Below are 18,925 nucleotides of genomic sequence, written 5' to 3' on the forward strand. Positions count from 1 at the left end.
TTTTTACAGGAATGAGCCATCCTGAGGATGACGGAAATGAGGGATTCCAAACTCTAATGCATGTTTTTAACACTTTTTTTTGTAGCCAAAGCAGTTAGCACCCTAATGCCTATCTTATTTCTTTCTCCTTTGCGACTGTCTACCCATGCACCTTTCTTTTTCCTGACCCATCTTCTTTTCTTGCTTGCTCCAAAAGAACATTTGACTCTTTTGACACCCCCATTGACAGCTTGGTGCATCTTGCCAGTGCACAAGGCAGTAAAAGACACGTTTCAGCCCAACCCCCACAAGGAGCTACGGAAGATTCGGTTTCAGCTGATGCTTGACTAAAAGCCAAAAGAAAGCGTTAACAAAATGGAGGGCCAAAAGTCTAAAGTATTACCATAGCAAATGATGCCAACATTATATAAACCATTTTATTGACTTAGAAGAAAGTGAAAACAACCAAGAAGGTCTCTTTTTTAGTCACATAATTATTGTTTGGCATTTGTATTGGTTTTTTTTGTTTTATTAACTTAAAGGCAATTGAGCTCACCCTTCAATTCAATGCAATACACTTAGGGGTCTGGCCTCTTCATCCTGACCAGTGGCCATAGACTGTAAAACGAATGGACAAAGGGTCTGAAAAGGGGCGCCAATTAGAAGTGTTTTAAACCTGCACTCTATATTACTGCTAGTTTCAAGTCTTCTTTGATACAGCATAATGTTTATTTTGTAGATGATGGCCCCATTTATTTAAAAACTGATGATAAAGCAGGAAACGCTTTAGGGTTTGGCTACCCACAACCTGATAATTAGATCTAGAGCACAGCCAATATATTGACGGGCCAATATTAGGCGTTTCCCGATCTATCGGTATCGGCAATAATGATGGGCAATAAAATGTATTAAAAAATTAAAAAGTAATAAATCATTCTGATAAATGACTATTTAAAAAATAAAATAAAAACAGTCAACCACGTTATGAGTGTTGGTGTTGCACAGTTTGTCCACCAGAGTGCGCTCTACAATCTAAAAAAAATAAATGCGTATCCACGATCGGAAATCGGCAACTTTCCCTCTTTAGCATTTAGCTTAGCGCAGCGCCACTGCAACCCTAAAACAAACACTGGCTTGGCTGCTTCATTCTCCCCAGCTCCAACCTCCCATCAACACCCATCACGCCCGGTTTCAAAACCAAGATGCCAAATGCAAAGCTTCAAAACGTCCACAAAACTAATGGGTAGTGTCACCGATTCTACGGCCATTATTTTTACAGTCTATGCCAGTAGCGTACGGTGGCTAATATTAGATGGTGTTAGCAAACCTTTGATATGTGTTAGTTGCTGTGTAACTGACACCATCGAGTTTGTTTATTGACTGTATCAATAGTTATCTGCTATTAGCTACTATTACACTACGTTTTAGGATTTTTTTTTCTATTCCTGTATTTGCCACAGAGCTACTGATGACCAGAGGTGCCAGGTAACAAAATACAAATACTATGGACATTTTGGGTATCTATACGTTATTGGAGTAATTATTTTACAGCAGATGTTTTACTTCTTCTCCTTACATTTTCATGCAATTATGTGTACGTTCTACTCTTTACATTTTAAAAATACCCTTGTTACTCCTATTTCAGTTTGGCCTGCATTCATTCCGGTTTGTCATCGTTAAAAAAATAAATAAATAAATAAAAAATATCCAGATATCCCTCCGGATAGAGTGAATTTGATTGTGATTGGATGAAAGGTATAAACATATACCACGATCTGTTGGTACGATCCGTTCTGCGCATGTGCATTATGTTCGTGCATGCGCAGATGAATGCGGATTTAGGCTCCTTCATGGACTTCCATTGACAGTTAAAGTTAAAGTAACCATTTAAATATATAACAGCTGTTACGTCAGTTCTACTTTACTTGTGGCCATTTAAAATACAATCACTCAACACTTGTCTTTATTATTACTGTAAAGTCTTAATTTAGAGAACGGATCGTGCTGGCAGGACGGATCGTGTACAGACACGATCCATCACAACTGCACATGACACAAATCAGAACATACTCCAGCAAGGAAATAGCAGACCTATGTAGCCTAGTACGAAGATGCCTGTGACAGAGACTCAAGAGAACTTAGGCAAAATGTCCCAACCAAGCACCAGCGAGGAGGTTGGTAGCCAGGGAGACCAGCCAACCCGTCTACATCCTTTGCCGTACCTGGAAGAAATTTTTGAAATGGTTGGAACAACTCATGTGAATGCGCTGCAAGTTCTGCATACCCAAGCCATAGCTTAGAGCTAATCGTTTCCAAAACTTGCTGTCAAATTTGTAAAAAAAATGTGTTTTCCTTACATTACTTTTATTTTTAAACTTCAGTAGTTTTGAGGTTTTGACACCAGTTAATATCATCCCAACTAGCTCGTTTGACCAAACACCTCTTGCATTTTCTAATCTTTGGTATAACAGCTACTGTTGTCATAGCACTATTAAAGTATTGTCACAACAATAATAACTCCACAGTATTTTCCTTGAAAGCACAACTGTCCATTGCACCTTGTTGTACACCTCGATATTAAAGAGCAACTCTTGACATTACTACAAAAGGCTAAATGTTGCGGAGACTTTGATAAATAATTGTCACCACATCAAGAGAAACTGTGTCTGAGACCCACTTTGCATTTTCTTAGTCTGACACGGACTACATATACTGTACACACAAACGCCAAGGCACAAAACACACCTGATTAACCATCCGGTTTTGGTACACAGTATAGATTATGAGTCACAACCATTCATTAGAAGGGGAATAAACAGAGCGGCTGCATTAAAGGAGGTCACTCTTGGTTGACTGACTTCATCACATACATTGTGAGCCCACATTGTAACCTTGGGCAAAAGTGTTCGTGCATCCGTGTTCACTTGTGTATAACTGTTAAGGTCATGCATAAGACCCATATTTTGCTTTGAGCCCAGGCAATTAACTTTTTAAAAATATATACTGCATGATAGACTAGGCAACAGTTATAAAAACGGTTTGGCGTAAAAGTGGTGATTTATGTCATGTTATTTATTATTACACAATTAGTAGAATAAGTTTATTTTTGTTTTAGAGTAGGTGGTGCTGCTGTCAATCATGTGATGGTGACAAAACAAATCCTCTTTATCAATTGAACTCCGAACAGTCCACAGCCACGCTTGCTCTAAGAGGCTACTACTACTCTACTTCAGCTATGCAGTGCTTTAAGCTCAATGCTAACGACATCATGCTAACACGCTCGCAATAACAATGCTAACATTCTGATGTTTAGCAGGTTTAATGGTTACCATGGCCACACTCTTAGTTGAGCATGTTAACATGCTAACATTAGCCAATTATCACTCAGCTCGAAGTACAGATGGGAATGTTTTGCAGACATAGGGTCGTACACATAACGTATTTGGAATACAATTGTGACCTGATGATGGTGCTAGAGCTAGAGGAAAAAAGTTAACGAATTTGTGTAAGAATCTTTCATGGCAATCCATTTAACAGATATTTCAGTCAGGCCCAAAGTGGTGCACCAAACCGCTGACAATCCCATCCCTAGAGCCCAGCTGCTGCCATGGCTACAAACAATACTAGTCTACAGTATGACAAAGATGGAGGTAAAAAACCAAAGCATGGAACTTGTGCTTTCCACTTTGAAATTTAAATATTGAAAATTGTTCTGACTCAAAGTGAACTACTTTCTGATTAGCATGGTATACACTTGGCAAATACAACAGATGGGTTCAGTTAGTCAACATCCTCTGTGGCCTGGAGGGCTTAGCACTCGCTCTTCCTGCACATACCACATGTAAACACAGACAAATGAGGTCTAATTCAAATATAAAACAGACCAGTCCGATTCAAATATGGGCTCAATGGATTAGTGTGTTGGAGCAAACGTTAACATTATATTCAACAAAACCAAGAATGCAAAAGATAATGGGCACTTCTGTTAGTCTGTAGGTCAAAAACATATTTTTAGATTTACATATCTAAATTATTAGATATGTACATATTTAGATATGTACTGTATATATGGGGCGCAATATTTGTCAAAGGCAAAATATATGTCAAACCATTCTGAATGAAGTATTGGGGTGCTGCAGAGACGTCCCAGCCAACAAATCTTATGTATTAATCTTATCTTATATATATATATATATATATATATACACATCATACAGACTGAAGAAAAAAGCATTACCTGGCAAAAATCACACTATAATTATTTTCTTTTACATTTGAATATGTTTCAATGAAAATGAGAATAATGAATCAGAATCAGAACCAGCTTTATTTGATAAGTATGAGGACACATACGAGGAATTTCTCTTTGGAACATTGTTGCTCACAATGTGCTTACATATACAGAACAACCAAACAATGTATACACACACACTACTATAGACAGTACATACTCTAAACACAAACAATGATTATAATACAAAAAAATGATATGATGAAACATAAAATGATACAAAAATGACTATTCCCTCCAATATCTTGAATCATACCGTTTTTGCAATATCAGTCAAAATAATCGCAATTAGATGTTTTGCTAATATAATGCAGCCCTATTAAAACAAGGTTACAAAGAAGTCTACAAACACGTCAACTGGTGGAAGGGCTAAAATCCCTTTAGAATGTCTTGTATTTGGACACATTTTATTCATGGTCATCAGTTTTTTTCCAGCTGACACAACCCTCCATACTATACAATACTCATTTCACTGCGACAAGCCATCCAACTAAATTCATAATGCTGTCTGACAGCGGTGTACTGAGTACCTAGAGCTACCTAGAACATAATTGCCGGGTGTCGAACAGGTGAGCTAACTTTAGAAGAAAGTCAAAAAGATATAATTTACAGAGCGGAGACAGGGTCAAGACGGACAAAGAGGAGAGGTATACCGCGAGCAGTGAGGCGGCAGGGTTCTGTGCAGTACAGAAATAATGCTTGCATAATACATTCGAGCTGTAAAGCTAATTACGGCACATTTTCTTTACCCCTCTCTTTCGTCACCTGGACTTCTTTTTTTCCTATACAGCAGGGGTCTTCAACAGGGGGTCCGTGACCCCTAGGGGGTCCGCGGAGGTACTGCATGGGGGTCGCGAAAGTTTTGGTTGATTAGACTTTTTTTTTATATTCCCCCCCCCCCCCTGCAATTTTTTCCACTAATTGAAAGGTCTTTAAATACACATTAACATGAATTCAACACACTGTAGTAAACAGATAAATGGAGGAAGAAGATGTCTTTCAGTCCTCAATGCACACATGGCACTATAGGACCAGTTTGATATAACACAATTTTATACAATATATATAATTAGGGGGTCCCCGCTCCATCCGCATCAGTTTGGGGGTCCTTGGCCTGAAAAACGTTGAAGACCCCTGCTATACAGTATATCATATTTTGCAGAAGTGTATGTCATTTCAAAATAACAAATATGTGTAGAATCTGTCAATTGGAATACTGATTTATGTGCTCATACAGTATGAAGGTCCGAGAACATCTACTGTAGTAAACATGACCTGAGCCACCTCTAGGACTTACACATTTATCACGCATGCCAATCTCCAGGTATGGTGAAGGGTATGTGATAATGTGGGGTTATTTTAATTCCAAAGGCCAAGGGAACTTTGTCAGGATGCACAACATCCTTGATCCACGACATAACTGGCTTTTAAAAATAAAAATGTGCCTGCCTCTATGGGAATTTAACATAGGGGTATGTATACTTATGCCCCCTGTATTTTAAGTAACAACATTTATTTATTTATAATACCTTACTCATTCACAAAGAAAATTGGTGTCCTTTAAAAGTTGGATTTTCCAAATTCCAAAGGCATTAAGATCAAATTCCAAAAGATGTTTTTTTATTCCACTTTTTAATGAACTTCAGTCTGGGTGTGTAAACTTCTTCTAGCCACTGTATTTTGGTTTGGATGAAAGTGGAGGACCAACCAAGCAACTGGCTGAGACCAAAGTTGCTTTCTCTAGCGCTGCTAGCATGGCTGAAAAATGGGTTCTACATGTTGTTAAAAAAATGACTGTGGCAAATCAAATGTCTAATGATTGTGATTATGAAACATTTTCTTCAGATCAGTTCCAGGCATTGAAAGGGAACTTGTTTTGATCTAAATGCAAAACTGGGAGCTGTGTGGCAGCATAGCGCATGATGCCAACGGAACATATGGAAACCAGTAAGGAAGAAGGAGCAGGGAGCTGTGATGTGGCCTGGCTGTGGTGACGCATCATGTTTGGGAGACTATTTACAGCTTCCATTTACAACCCAGCCCCACCCTTAATATCCTTGCCAACTGCACTGGCCACTAGTTATGACACAGATTCCTTTGACTAGGGTCTCGCACCCAAACAACAACAGACCTTTTGTCATTATTATCAGCTTTACCGTGATTTCACAACTGGCAGCTATAGGAATATCATCCCAAAATGTGTCAAGAATAGAAAATCACTCAGTGTTTTGCACATAAGAGGGTAAGAATATAAATTGTGCATGTATGCCGCCCATAAGGCATGCTAAAGGCGAGTCCATGGCTAGTAATGAATAATACAGAAACACATACAAAAATAAATGTGAATGCGCACTACGGGTCAAGAGGGTGGTGGAATAGAAGCAAACACAGGAAGCATGAGTATCAACTACAAATAGGTGGAGCTGGTCATATGGATGAAGGACAGATTGAAACCTGGAGAGATTTTATGTTTTTGTCCTCATGTCCACTCTCAGACTCTGCAGAATTCTCACTGAGATAATTCCCTTAAAGCAAGTGTAATGCAGCAGGTTTTCCTGAGCCATCAGCTTTTTCTACCCTTCAGTCTCCTCTTTCTTTCTTCCTTTCTTATTCATTTGATTTGCTTCCTCTTAATCTTCCCTGGGCTACCGACCTCACAGAAACAGAGGACGCACTCAACCATTCAGCCAATGCTACGCATTCCCATAGCAGTGAAAGCTGTCTTTGTTCACTGTGCATAAGTGTTTGCCCCTGTGCGTGTCTGCGTGCGTGGATGCGCGTGTGTGTGTGTGTGTATTTTTTAACAGTATAATTTGCTGCATGATATCAGAGTCACCAGCTACTAAGGGATGATTTTATACATCCAGTCCAATGCGGTGTTGAATTACAATTGTGTAACTGTGTGCAGTGCTCTACCCAGCTATATTTTGCTACTCATGAATGGGAAACATTGTAATAGTAGTGATTCAGCAATGAGTGTTGATGAGTCAATAGCTTGAAAGGGAAATGTCACCCATTTCTCAAACCAATCGGTATCCTTCCACCCCTCTTGGAACCGCCAAGCCTGGCTGGATCAGGTCAAATGACTTCTTACTTTGGATGCATAAGCGGCATGCTCATCAATGCAGTACACAATTAAATGGCAAAATGACAATAGAAATATGAAGGCACCTTATTTAAGAGTATAGGGAGGGAGCTTACAATTTTTAAGTAATGCTTTTTTATTAAAGAAAAAAAGTAATTATGTCTCACAAAGTTCTACTAATATTCTGTTTAGCAGGGATTTTGCAGCTATGTTCTATGTGCACAGACAAACAGGTACCTCCTGCCATCACCCTGGTAGCATTTATTTTTAGATTATTTACCTCAATTTTTTCAATCTTGAGTGTCTGGACTCAGAAATCTGTTAAACAAAGCCCCTTCTGCCTGAGTCGTGAGCATTTAGTGTTTCCGTCGCAGCCACATTTTTGTTTGTTGTCATCGTTGTGGTTGATCTAGCATATGTGCACTCATTTTCATCCCCTGCCATGAGGTCGAACTGAACTCCGAGTAAGATTGGTGGCTGTTTCTGAAACTCAAAAAAAGTAAACAGAAATGATTCGAGTCAACTGAACGGAGACAGTCAAGCTCTCAATTTGCATCATATTGCCAGCTTCATGTCTGTTACTGACTCTAAGAAAAGCTGCATAGCTGCCTGTGATCTGACAAAACTAGGTAATTCGGCCTCTGAAAATTATAAAAACGTCTCACTAGAGCCGGGCTATACAACGATATTATATCGTTATCGTGATATGAGAATAGATATCAACTTAGGTTTTGGATATCGTAATATGGCATTAGTGTTGTCTTTTCCTGGTTTTAAAGGCTGCAGTACAGTAAAGTGATGTCACTTTCTGAACTTACCAGACTGCTGTGACTGTTTTATTATTTGCATTTACCCACAATCTCTATTTGTAAATCTTTAGTGATAACACCAATAGTGTACAAAACAGTACGGCACCGTTGCAGTATCAATATCAAGGTATTGGGTAAAAAATATTGAGATACTTAATTTTCTCCACATCGCCCAGCCCTACAACTTGCCTAGAATTGCCATACTCTTTGGTTTGGTAAAAGGGTGAGCAGCATTAAATATAAGTAAAGCAGGCCCATAACAAGTAGTTGCAAGACCAGCAGAGAATGAAGCAACCCCTTTTTCCAGTGTCAATAAGATTTGTAAGAGGAGCAGGTAGAATATTCTTATGTGTGGCACTATGCACTAAAAGTTCATTATTATATGAAGAGAGTTAGAAAAGAACATGCACATGGTACAAGAATGTTGCAAAGCCTTTTCCTAATATGGCCACAGGCCAGGCTGTAATTTCGTGATATGCAACGTTAAAATGCATCATTCCTCTAAGTGCTTTTAAAATCCAGCCAGCCATGTCTAAAAGATCACTTGTGACACATGGACAAACAGTGGAGAACACCCTTGGGCCAACTGGTATAATTGTAAAAATGCCAGGACAGAGTGGTAGAAAATAATCAGTTCCCATGGGTTTAATTAAAAACATTAACATTAATCATTAAGATAATGTGTCAAAACAAAGGAACATAATTTAGTTCCAGTCCTTAAATAACATAACTGTTAACTACAATATACTGTAACAATATACTGTAACCAACTACTGGAAGAGGAAGTTGAAAGTTGTAACACGAAAGAAGCAAGTGAAACAGCAAGTGACTGAGCCCTCAGAGGACAAACGCACCACTGCAACGCCAAGCGCTACTTGTCATTTATTTCCAGCAACCATAACCGAGACATGTTCCCCAGCTGTGGGCTTGTGCCTTGGGGACAGCCATTCAATCAGAATTACTATCCGACAATGTGTAGTGCCTTGAGTGTAAAACACAAACAGAATTAAATCAATTAATATCAATTAGTGAAATGCCCTGTACACCCGCAGCCAGGAGCCACTCACATGTAGAATTTTAATTTGCACCTCAAAGCAACATCTCGGCATGAAAGGACATGTTTAACATGGCCGTTGACAGTATCGATAAACTGTAGCTGTTGGATTATGCTGCAGGGAATCATGAGCCAAGTCTATAGGCTAAGGTCTGGGTAAATGGGTTTCTCAGAGGACAATTCAAATGAAGATATACATGGCTTTCTATTGTTCTTGCTGAGCCATTACCAGTGGAATAGTTAAAGCTGCAGTGGGTGGAATGTAAAAAAAAAAAACTCATCTCGCAGCTCTCCTCTCTTTGTTGCACCGGCAATTGAGCTCAACAGTCCCGCACCTCCTCCAAAACCTTGGGTTCCGGAGGTAAATTTCCCATTCATTTGTAACATTGAGGTCTGGAAAAATCTGTATATAAAGAGTTGTAGACCATGCCTAAGGCTAACCAGCTACCATGTGACTCATGAGCATTCAACATATCATTTTGAGTGAAAAAACATATTTTCATTATCGAGCGAAGGAACTACTCATCCCACAAACCACCGTGCACCACTGAATAAAGGAAGCTAATGTTTGTTTAGCTAACAGCATCTAATAACTTTAAAAGACCCTCAGAATAATTATATATATATATATATATATATATATATATATATATATATATATATATATATATATATATATATATATATATATATATATATATATATATATATATATAGTGTTTCATTGTTGACAATAAAGATCTGTTTTCTTCTGTCCTGCATTAGGTCTTACAAATTAGGTAAACTGCCGCTGGGCTTATTGACATCATTATGCCACAACTTTAAATACCCCGTTGAATAAAAAAATGTGGTGGAATAAAATAGTGCAGCCAAGGCGATGATTTGCGATTGCTGAATCAACCCTTTTGCGTCTTTTTTTTTTTCTTGCCTGACAAGCTATTTATTTCCCAGCAGAAAGTGTATGAGTCTTTCCTGCACATGCTCTTACATTGGACGAGAACTTAAACAGTTGTAGGATTGTGTAAAACATGCATTGTCAAGTTGTACTCTGGTGTGATTTCCCCCTCGGTACGATTAGTTTGGGCAAATCTGAACACAGTACTGGTACACGAGTCGGGGGCAGACCTTTATAGCTGCAGCTGTACAGATCAGAGGTTTTTAAAGTGTGATTAGCACTTTCTGTGGATCCCATTATCTCTGTATGTCCATTGCAAATAGGCAGTCAGTCAACAGTTATTAATTCTGCTTATTCCTGCTAATTTTCATTAAAAAAAAGGTGAAAAACATGATCTGATTCCAGCTTCTTCAATGTAAATATTTTCTAGTTTATTTACTTGTCTGTGACAGTAAACTGAATATCTTTGAGCTTTGGACAATTTTCTGACATTTTATAGACCAAGCAACTAATGGATTAATCAAGAAAACAAATCAACAGATAAATCAACTACTGTATTAAAATAATCATTAGTAGCAGCTCTGCATGCAGATAGGACCTCTCACTCACTCCCACCTCAGACACATCTCACCAATGAGCAAAGTCAATGTTCTCACGTGGCTTTTATTGAAGCATTATAATGATGCCCAGGAGGTGAAGAGGCATCTCTCCAGCTACCAATCAACACTATTGAACTAGGACTTGAACCAGCAACACTCCGGTTCCCAAACCAGCTCCCAACAGACTGAGCTACTGCCACCCGTTATTGTTTGTTTTCAATATGAAACAACACAGAACCAACTGGGTTTTCCCTGAAAGTTGCCTCAAGGACACAAAACTTACAGCAGTGTCACGATGAGAGCTTCTCTGCCACTCCTCTCCGATTTACTGGCATACCAATAATCAATCATCGAGCAACGGCCAGCTCACTGATGACACAGGACATCTAACCGTCACTAATCTATCAATCAAAAGCTTTTGTCTTGGAGTTTATGATGGCTTTGCTGAAAGGGTCATGTTTGACTGCAGGAGCGGGGGGGGGTGCAATTGTACAGAAGTGCAGATAGATACACACATAGAAACACACACACACACACACACACAGGACCCAGCTCTCTGGCTCACTAACCACAATCCCATTTATCTCTGCCATGGAGTGATCAAACGGTGGCCTCATAAATCATAAAAGTTGTCACTGTCTGTGCTCCTGTTAGCTGCCCACAGACTACAAACAAGTGGAAGGAAAATTAATACTATAACGGATATGAGATGTGGTCAGACGAGTCGAACCTCAACCTGCATCGTCGAGACAAACATTTCATCCTCAGTGGTCTTTTCCCCAATACAGCGAAGAGTGTCCGAGGTCAGGAAAACCAACGGAAGGACGACACGCCAAAGGTCTAAAGTGCAGACAAAGAACTCGGCTGCATTGATTTTTTGTGTGTGGGGGGGGGGGGGGGGGGGGGGGGGAATCAATTTTTATTGAACTGCCAACATTTCAATATCTAATTAATATAGGAATAAATCAATGGGCCTCATTCGTGATGCATTCATACGCACGGACGACAGATTGCAAGTGACACACTCATTTGGCTTTCCACGGTTTCCACGAAAAATGAGCACTTCAGCGGCAGTTCATCCTTGTCAGTTTGTCAGGCCCGTACAGAAGCAGGGCAGCCAACGTGACCTTTTCCGTTGGAACTTTCTCTAGCTTGTCCTCGGGGGTCTATGTGACTATGTGAGTGTTGTCCTCCCTTCAATGCACAATTATGAGTCAAGCTTCCTATATCCTGATGTAAACTTTCCACAAAAAGGTGGTTTGGACACAGAATAATGAGAATAGGTATACTTTTTTGCATGTGCTTACGTGTTTTAGTACTGTTATTAAAACCGTTGGTTTTGAGCTGTTTGTAATATACCTGCAGGATATACTTTAACTGAATCATCCGTTACATGTCATGGTCACAAATCTTTCCTGAGCTTTACTCTAACATCCACTCCCGTCCCATGAACAGATGCCCATCCTCATTTACAAGGCACAGGCAGCAGATGCAGGAGCATTAGGCAGGAAAAATGTCTTCTCAATTTAAATGTTCAGAGTAAATTTAAAAAATACCACCCTTGAGAAAAAAATGTGGATGACAATGCATCTTAGAGGAAATTCAGTTAAAAATGTTGGCACTAAAGTTTCATCACAATTCATTGGGTAAAAAAAAAAAAAAAGATCTTGTTACAAATCTGTGGCCGTGGTATGGAGGAGCAAGGTCTGTCCTTGCATGGTCACGATGGGGAACTATTCAAAGGGGGACCCAAGAAAGAGATGGGAAGATCAAGATGAGTGGGACCTGCCAGAGGCGCAGGTTGAGATCTATATGGAGGAGTCATCCTTCTTGTTAAAAGGTCACTCTAACTCTTTAGTGGGTTCAAGTTGAGCAATGAAGACAGGGTCAAACGGCGGACAAATGGCTTCTGTTGGATTGCAGCTGAAACTTCAGTTGAACTGACTGTCGGATGCATGTCTTTGATTTACAGCATGTCATCGTCGAACCGACAGCAAAGCCCTCGAGGGTGATGAGCGTACTTCTACAAGATTGTACAATGAGTCAACACCAAAATTGATGAGTGCCTCCTGTTAAGTCTGATTTATGGGTGGGAGAAGGGTGTGTTTAGGCTTGCCAGGCAGCACCAGTGTTATCCCTTAAATAGGCCTGGGCGATAAGGCCAAAATATTCCACAACAATATAGGTCATTTCTTTCCTTGATAACGATATATAGAACGACATAGCATGTTTGTTGGGTAACTGAATAGATGAAATGAGCACATTATAAAAACCTATTTTTTAAATACTTGAAAAATGAAAAGTGCTTTTCTTATTTTATTGAAAACTTAAGTGCAAAATTAACATAACGTGCAAAGAATGTAAAGAGTAACGCAGTTCGGCTGCTGGTTTCTCCATTTATTAGTTTCTTTGAAACGTGTACAGGTAAAATAATGCATAGTTTAGGATTTATTTGAGAAATAAATTCCCCAGCTCGTGGAACACTTACAGGAAGGCTGATTACAGCCTTCCATGAGCTGCATGACATCACAATTACTTGATGAGATTTTTTGTTTTCTTCATTTCTTTTTATTTTTGTGATGTTTACCTTTACTGTTTACCTTTCCATTTATGGCTGTATATCTTCACTTCCAACAGGTCATTGTCAAATGTAATGTTTCCATTAAACTTCACAAAACTCCATAGTGCACAGAATTAAGACTCAGTGAACAAATGATGGAAATTCAATAACGGGAAATGGTGCTCTTTACATGCAAAGTGAAAGAAACAATGTGTCTGTGTGGATGGGACTTTTATCATCCAAATACCAATACTACTGAGTAAGCTCTATTACTCCCAACAAGTAATTCACACGGGGCTGAGGGAGAAAAAAACATCCTGTCAACAGCCCTAAAAGGCTGCTCTGCTTCCAACAGAACTAGGATGTTTCAAACTCACCAACTTTGTCGACACTGTACTTTTTGAAGCTTTACAACTCTGCAGGCACGCTGGGAAAAAAAGCTCTTATACATGTCATTCACCTCTACTTTATTAATCCTGATTTACTCTGCTGTGAATCCATCTCTCCTGTACAACCCAACATTAATCATTCTGTGAGAAACAGTACGCTCTAACAGAAACCCCAGCAGAAAAAAACTAAAGCTGGGAACTAATGAGCACTTAGATCCAAATTAATTTTCCACCAGCGCATACCGAAATATCACACAGTCGCAGGAACAACAAGCATTAGTTTTCTTTTGGGACAATATGCCTTTGTTTTACCCGACCTAGCTATTTTTACAGACCCAAAGACTGGACGGTGCAGGTGGTAAAAGATGCTGAAATGCTCTACCTCGCTCCTGTTAATTTAAATCGGATTTATGGATTATGGAGGGTAGAGTCGACTTCTGAGCAGAATGGCATGGGCAATTTTGTTGCACCCTGCAGAGCACAGAGAAAGGTGGTCAGGGTTATTAGCACCCATCACCAGCCAATGGCGGGTGACTTTGCCTTGTACACCAGCCACAGTGGCGGGTGGAGGGGTTTTCAGCGGTAGTCCTTGACATCGGTTTAAAAAAATGTGGCAACATATCCGCGGTGTTAGGAGGCCTGCAGAGGAGTCCGCAGTAGCAACTGTTAAAGTAGTAAAAAAAAAAGTAAAGTTAAATAAAAAAAAAGTAAAGTAAAAAAAAAAAAAAGTACTTTTTGAACAAGTGGCGCTTTGTGGCAAAGGGAAAACGAGGGAATAATTAGCTGGTGACAGGGAGAGAGAAAGAGAGAGAGGGAGGGTGGGACCGAGAGAGAGAGAGAAAGAGAGAGACTGTATCATTACAAATAGGTTGCACGTATGGGGGGGGGGAATAGCTTCCACTAAAGGGGAACAGCACAGCGCAAAGTGTCTTTGCTAGTTTAATTCTGACGCAGTTGTCAATTTCCCGTCCACTAGGCTTAGCGTGTGCCTGGGGGGGGATGGCATGACGATGGTGGCTCTCCATCGTGATGCCAGTCAACCATCACGACGGACAATGAGATGATATCGTCCATCGGCACAACCCTACAGCCTACCTTACAGACGACCAGTAACACGCACTGGACTTACGTTGAACCTACTCGTCTTCAGAAAATGAAAACAATTTGTTGGTTAGAGAAACAACTAACCTTAAACTAGAGTCAATAAAAGACCACGAGTCATTCAAGACTTATATGAAGTGCACTGCCATGCAGCTGGCAAAGATGGGACCCCAGGAGCAGAGTGTGGCAATAAAGGCACATTTTTATTTTATTTTAATCACTTTTTATTTGCTTATATTAATACAATATGTATTAACAATACAAAATAATGTACTGAAGCAATTCAAAATGTGCTAGTTCACTCTTTTTTTAAAATTTGAATTCCAGAAAAAGTGGCTGGTAAAAAATATAAGTGGCTGGTAAAAATGGGCATGCACCAGCCACTGTGGCAAAAAGTTTATTTCCCAACCTGCTGGTGGTCAAAGCCAGTACTTATTAATTAAGCAGTGGTTCCCGACAAGCTGACTGCACCATGCCAAAATTTTATAATATACAGTATCTATTGTGTTTCCCCTACATTCATTCAGCGTTGCACTGCTGTGAGTCCATGAACAAGACAATGGTCTGTGGTTAGTCCATGCCTGTAACTGCAGGACAGTCAAGTGTGTTATCTAACCTTGATGGCTGAAGTCAGTTGAACAGGTGAAGCGAAGATAATTTTGCCGAAACGAAGGGTGGTTCATGTGGATTTAAAAATTCTAAATAAAAAAAAAAACAGTACGTGCAGTTGGCAGTGAACGAGACACTGTCTTTGAGGGACTTGACTCTCTACGTGAGCAGTGGATGAGCTGGATATCAGCTACAGATTAATTCAAAAATTCTGAATGGATTACCCGCTGTGAGCCCAGCCAGCTCCAGACAGCCAAGCATGCAGGGAACTGTAGGCAGTAAACAGGACGGTATCCACTGCAGATCAAGTTCCTAATTCTGAGAGTTTGGGTCGGTTTGACGTCTACATTGCATGGGCTAATGAGAAGAATATATTCCTTTTAATTCATGGATCCTTCGCGTGGGTTTGACTCGGACGACAATAGAACTATCTATGGCCTTCACTTTACTGTCAGGCTTTGTAACTACCACTAAACAAGAAATCAGACTATTACGAAAAATGACCTTTGCAACACACAATGGGAGCAGGATAGGGGAGGGTGCCACATGTTCCCTCTCTTCTCTGCCTTATTAACAATTAGGATTGGGATTTGTTAGCATTCTATCAAATCTGAATCCAGTATTAAATCCATTCTATCAAATCTGAATCCTTTTGAATCATTTAATGAACCTCATTAAGTTTACCTTTCATCATTTTAAAGTAAATAAAGTTTTGAATAACTACAACTCGGATTAAAACGGCAAAAGCAACGGTCAGCGTTGGCTGTAAAAGAAAAGCCTCTGCCATTACCTTTTAACATTGGTCTTTGCTAACATAAGAAAAGATAAACGGTTCGTTAGGAGATGTGTGAGCATTGGAGCTAATCAGAACTTAGTCGGGATCAACAACAAACCTTTGCCTACAACCTATTAATAAAAGAAAAATTGAATTGAATGAATTTCTTACACTGCACTGTAACTTTTGTTCTTGTCTTTGCATCTTATCCTATTTTAGCCGGTTTTATTTTCATGACCGATTTGAATTGCTCTTTAATGTTTTTATGTAAAGCACTTTAAATTGACTTGTTGCGTAAAGGTGCTATAGAAATAAAGTTGGCTTGCTCTGCTTGTACAGCCTCAGCCTGTAAGTCTGTCATCAGGGCATAAAGAAGCTTTTGTCTTGTGCCTGTCAGTCAGTCATCAGTGCCTGTCTGTCTCGGAAGTTAAACATAACCTGCATGGTGGTCTGGTAGTTATATCATATTTCAGTAAATGCTGTCTGCGTGAAGTAACCAATCTTGTTCCCTCATTACCGGCATTGCCGTGTCTCACTGTGACCTGCACTGGAGATATAATAGCATGTGCTCATTGTCAGCGTCATTTCCATGCTTCCCATTCATTTCTATGGGAACAGCCGTGCAATGCATTCTGGTAGTGTCGCGGGGACTTTGGAGAAGACAGTGGTCGAGTCGCCTCAAAAGAGGCTCGCCACCTCTCAAAACCTTACAGACATTCAGCTAAAATGTTTTCAGAAACACATTTTGGTGAACTATTTTCATGAAATACGAGATGGTATTCCGAACGAGCCGCCATTATGGTCGGTTTTATAATTCAGGGAGCAGCCAGACCCGCATGACGCATTTGTCCCATCAGCTGCAGCCATCACGGTTGTAGCAGGGCAGAGACTGTTTTCTTTGCTTGTAAGTGGTCAGTGGAGAGAAACGGGTTGTGAACCTACTGGTGATGACGAGAAGCGGGACAAACCCATCCATGAAAACAACCCGTATATGGACTTGTGTCATAACTTTCGCTCCTTCTGCACCGCACCTCTGAGCGTGTGTACATGTCGGAGCGGAGCCCCGCTCTCTAGGAATCATACAGAGAGGAAGATCGCGCTCTCAGGTACTGAATTTTGGCAATGATTGATATAACGTGAAATCAACTTGTGTGTCTCCTATCCTGCAATGTATGTTTGGATGAACCAGACCTTACTCCGCAGCTCTGTGGAGGTAGGTCTGTCAATGCGAGACAAATCAGAACCTAAACCCTATCAGTAATAGACAGTCATCAAAGCTGACTCTCTACTGAGTGGCAGTTAGTCCAGACCAGTGTTTGGAAACATCTCAAGTGGGCGTTTGCCTCATGCTGCCTCTAAGGACCGCAGCCAGCTCTGATTTACTTGTAGCCAGAACCATAATTTGCAGTTCTTACAGCCCTGAGAGATGCTCCTGCTGCAGCAACAACACTTGATACTCAATGACACAAACCAAGTCCCCTTTTTTCTAGACTTCAAAAGGCAAGTGGCTGCCACTTGTACAGTTGAAAATAATCAGTGGGTTTCAATGGTTTTAGTCAAACACACGGAAAATATACCTGACTTTGTAAGTTAGTACATACAGTATATAAAACATAATTGAAATTGCGAAACCCCCGCTGATCTGGTACCTATGGCCTATGAAGTTACAGATACTTGTCTGTCTGCTTCCTTTGTGGTGCTGAGGTTTGTCTGGTGTTATTTTTAATTCATTTACCTAATGGCGTTTTTCCACTGCTCGACTCGCCTTCTATTCTCCTTTTTTGGTTTTCCATTACAAAAAAAGAGTCCCTGGTACCTGCTGACAGGTCCTTTTTTTAGTACTACCTCAGTCGAGCTTCCAAGCGAGCTGAGGCGATACCAAAAGGTGACGTGAAAACCTGCAGACTGCTGATTGGTCGGAGAGAATCATCACTAATCACTGTCATAATTGCTAGCAACAGACGGGGGGGGGGGGGGGGGGGTGTCCTGAACAAACCTCCATGTTGAAGTAGTTTATCCAGCTGTGTTTTTTTTTTTTGCTGCCTCCAGCTTCTTTCAAAACTAATTTGTCTTCTGGCTGTGGTAACAGCCACATGCAGAGAATGGGATTAGCTGAGCCAGAGTGGCAATTGGTTGGCTGACCCAATAATAAAACATTTTTATGTAGTGTCACCTTGACTTCATGCCTCCTGCGTCATGTGCTCTAAAAAGGTCCTGGCCGCTAATTGGTCTGTGCTTTGGTGTATGCGCATGGTCTGTTCCGCTTGAAAAAAACATCAGTGAAGTCACCCTTGCAAGCTTGTTTTCAAGTAGCAGGTGATTCATGTATCCTCTGTCTTGATCTACAATCAGTATTAAAAAAAGGAGGGACTAAAAGAAAAGGATAGGTTGTTATGTTATTCAATTAAGATGTTGGTGAGGGGTTGTCTGTTTTTGCAAGCTATCATCCTTCTACAACTGAAACCTGGATCAAAAGCTTTTCTTTAACCTTGACAGGGGACTTCTTCCTCAGCTGGCATCTCCTAGACAGTTTGGGTATAAAGAAACTGTGTAACGTATATAATAACTGCTTCCCCACATAACATTTTCTGGGCGGCATATCCAAACTTTTGCTTCATTTGGGAAGTTGTGTATGTACAGAGGCTAGAATAAGTTTACACACCCATGCTAAAGTTGAGTAAAAAGGAATAAAAAAACATCTTTTGGAAATTGATCCTAATGCCTTAATTCAAAATGTTTGGAAAATCCAACCTATAAGGACACCAATTTTCTTTGTGAA

The 18,925-nt window shown here is 40.1% G+C and overlaps 1 protein-coding gene across 4 annotated transcripts in view; it reads right to left on the reverse strand.

Moving 5' to 3' along the window:
• adarb1b (adenosine deaminase RNA specific B1b) overlaps nucleotides 1–18,925 on the reverse strand; it is a 134,205-nt gene that overhangs the window by 90,599 nt on the left and 24,681 nt on the right. The window contains exon 1 of one of the 4 annotated variants that reach the window (XM_032512936.1): nucleotides 1,976–1,986. The exons of 2 other annotated variants lie outside the window; for them this stretch is intronic. The gene's annotated coding sequence lies outside the window, so the exon portion shown is untranslated. Of the gene's footprint in view, nucleotides 1–1,975; nucleotides 1,987–18,925 lie in introns of those variants that run through there. One more of the 4 variants, XM_032512937.1, reaches the window with a different exon arrangement.

This window comes from Etheostoma spectabile, chromosome 4 (assembly GCF_008692095.1).
Source record: "Etheostoma spectabile isolate EspeVRDwgs_2016 chromosome 4, UIUC_Espe_1.0, whole genome shotgun sequence".
In the NCBI taxonomy this organism is placed as follows: Eukaryota; Metazoa; Chordata; class Actinopteri; order Perciformes; family Percidae; genus Etheostoma; species Etheostoma spectabile.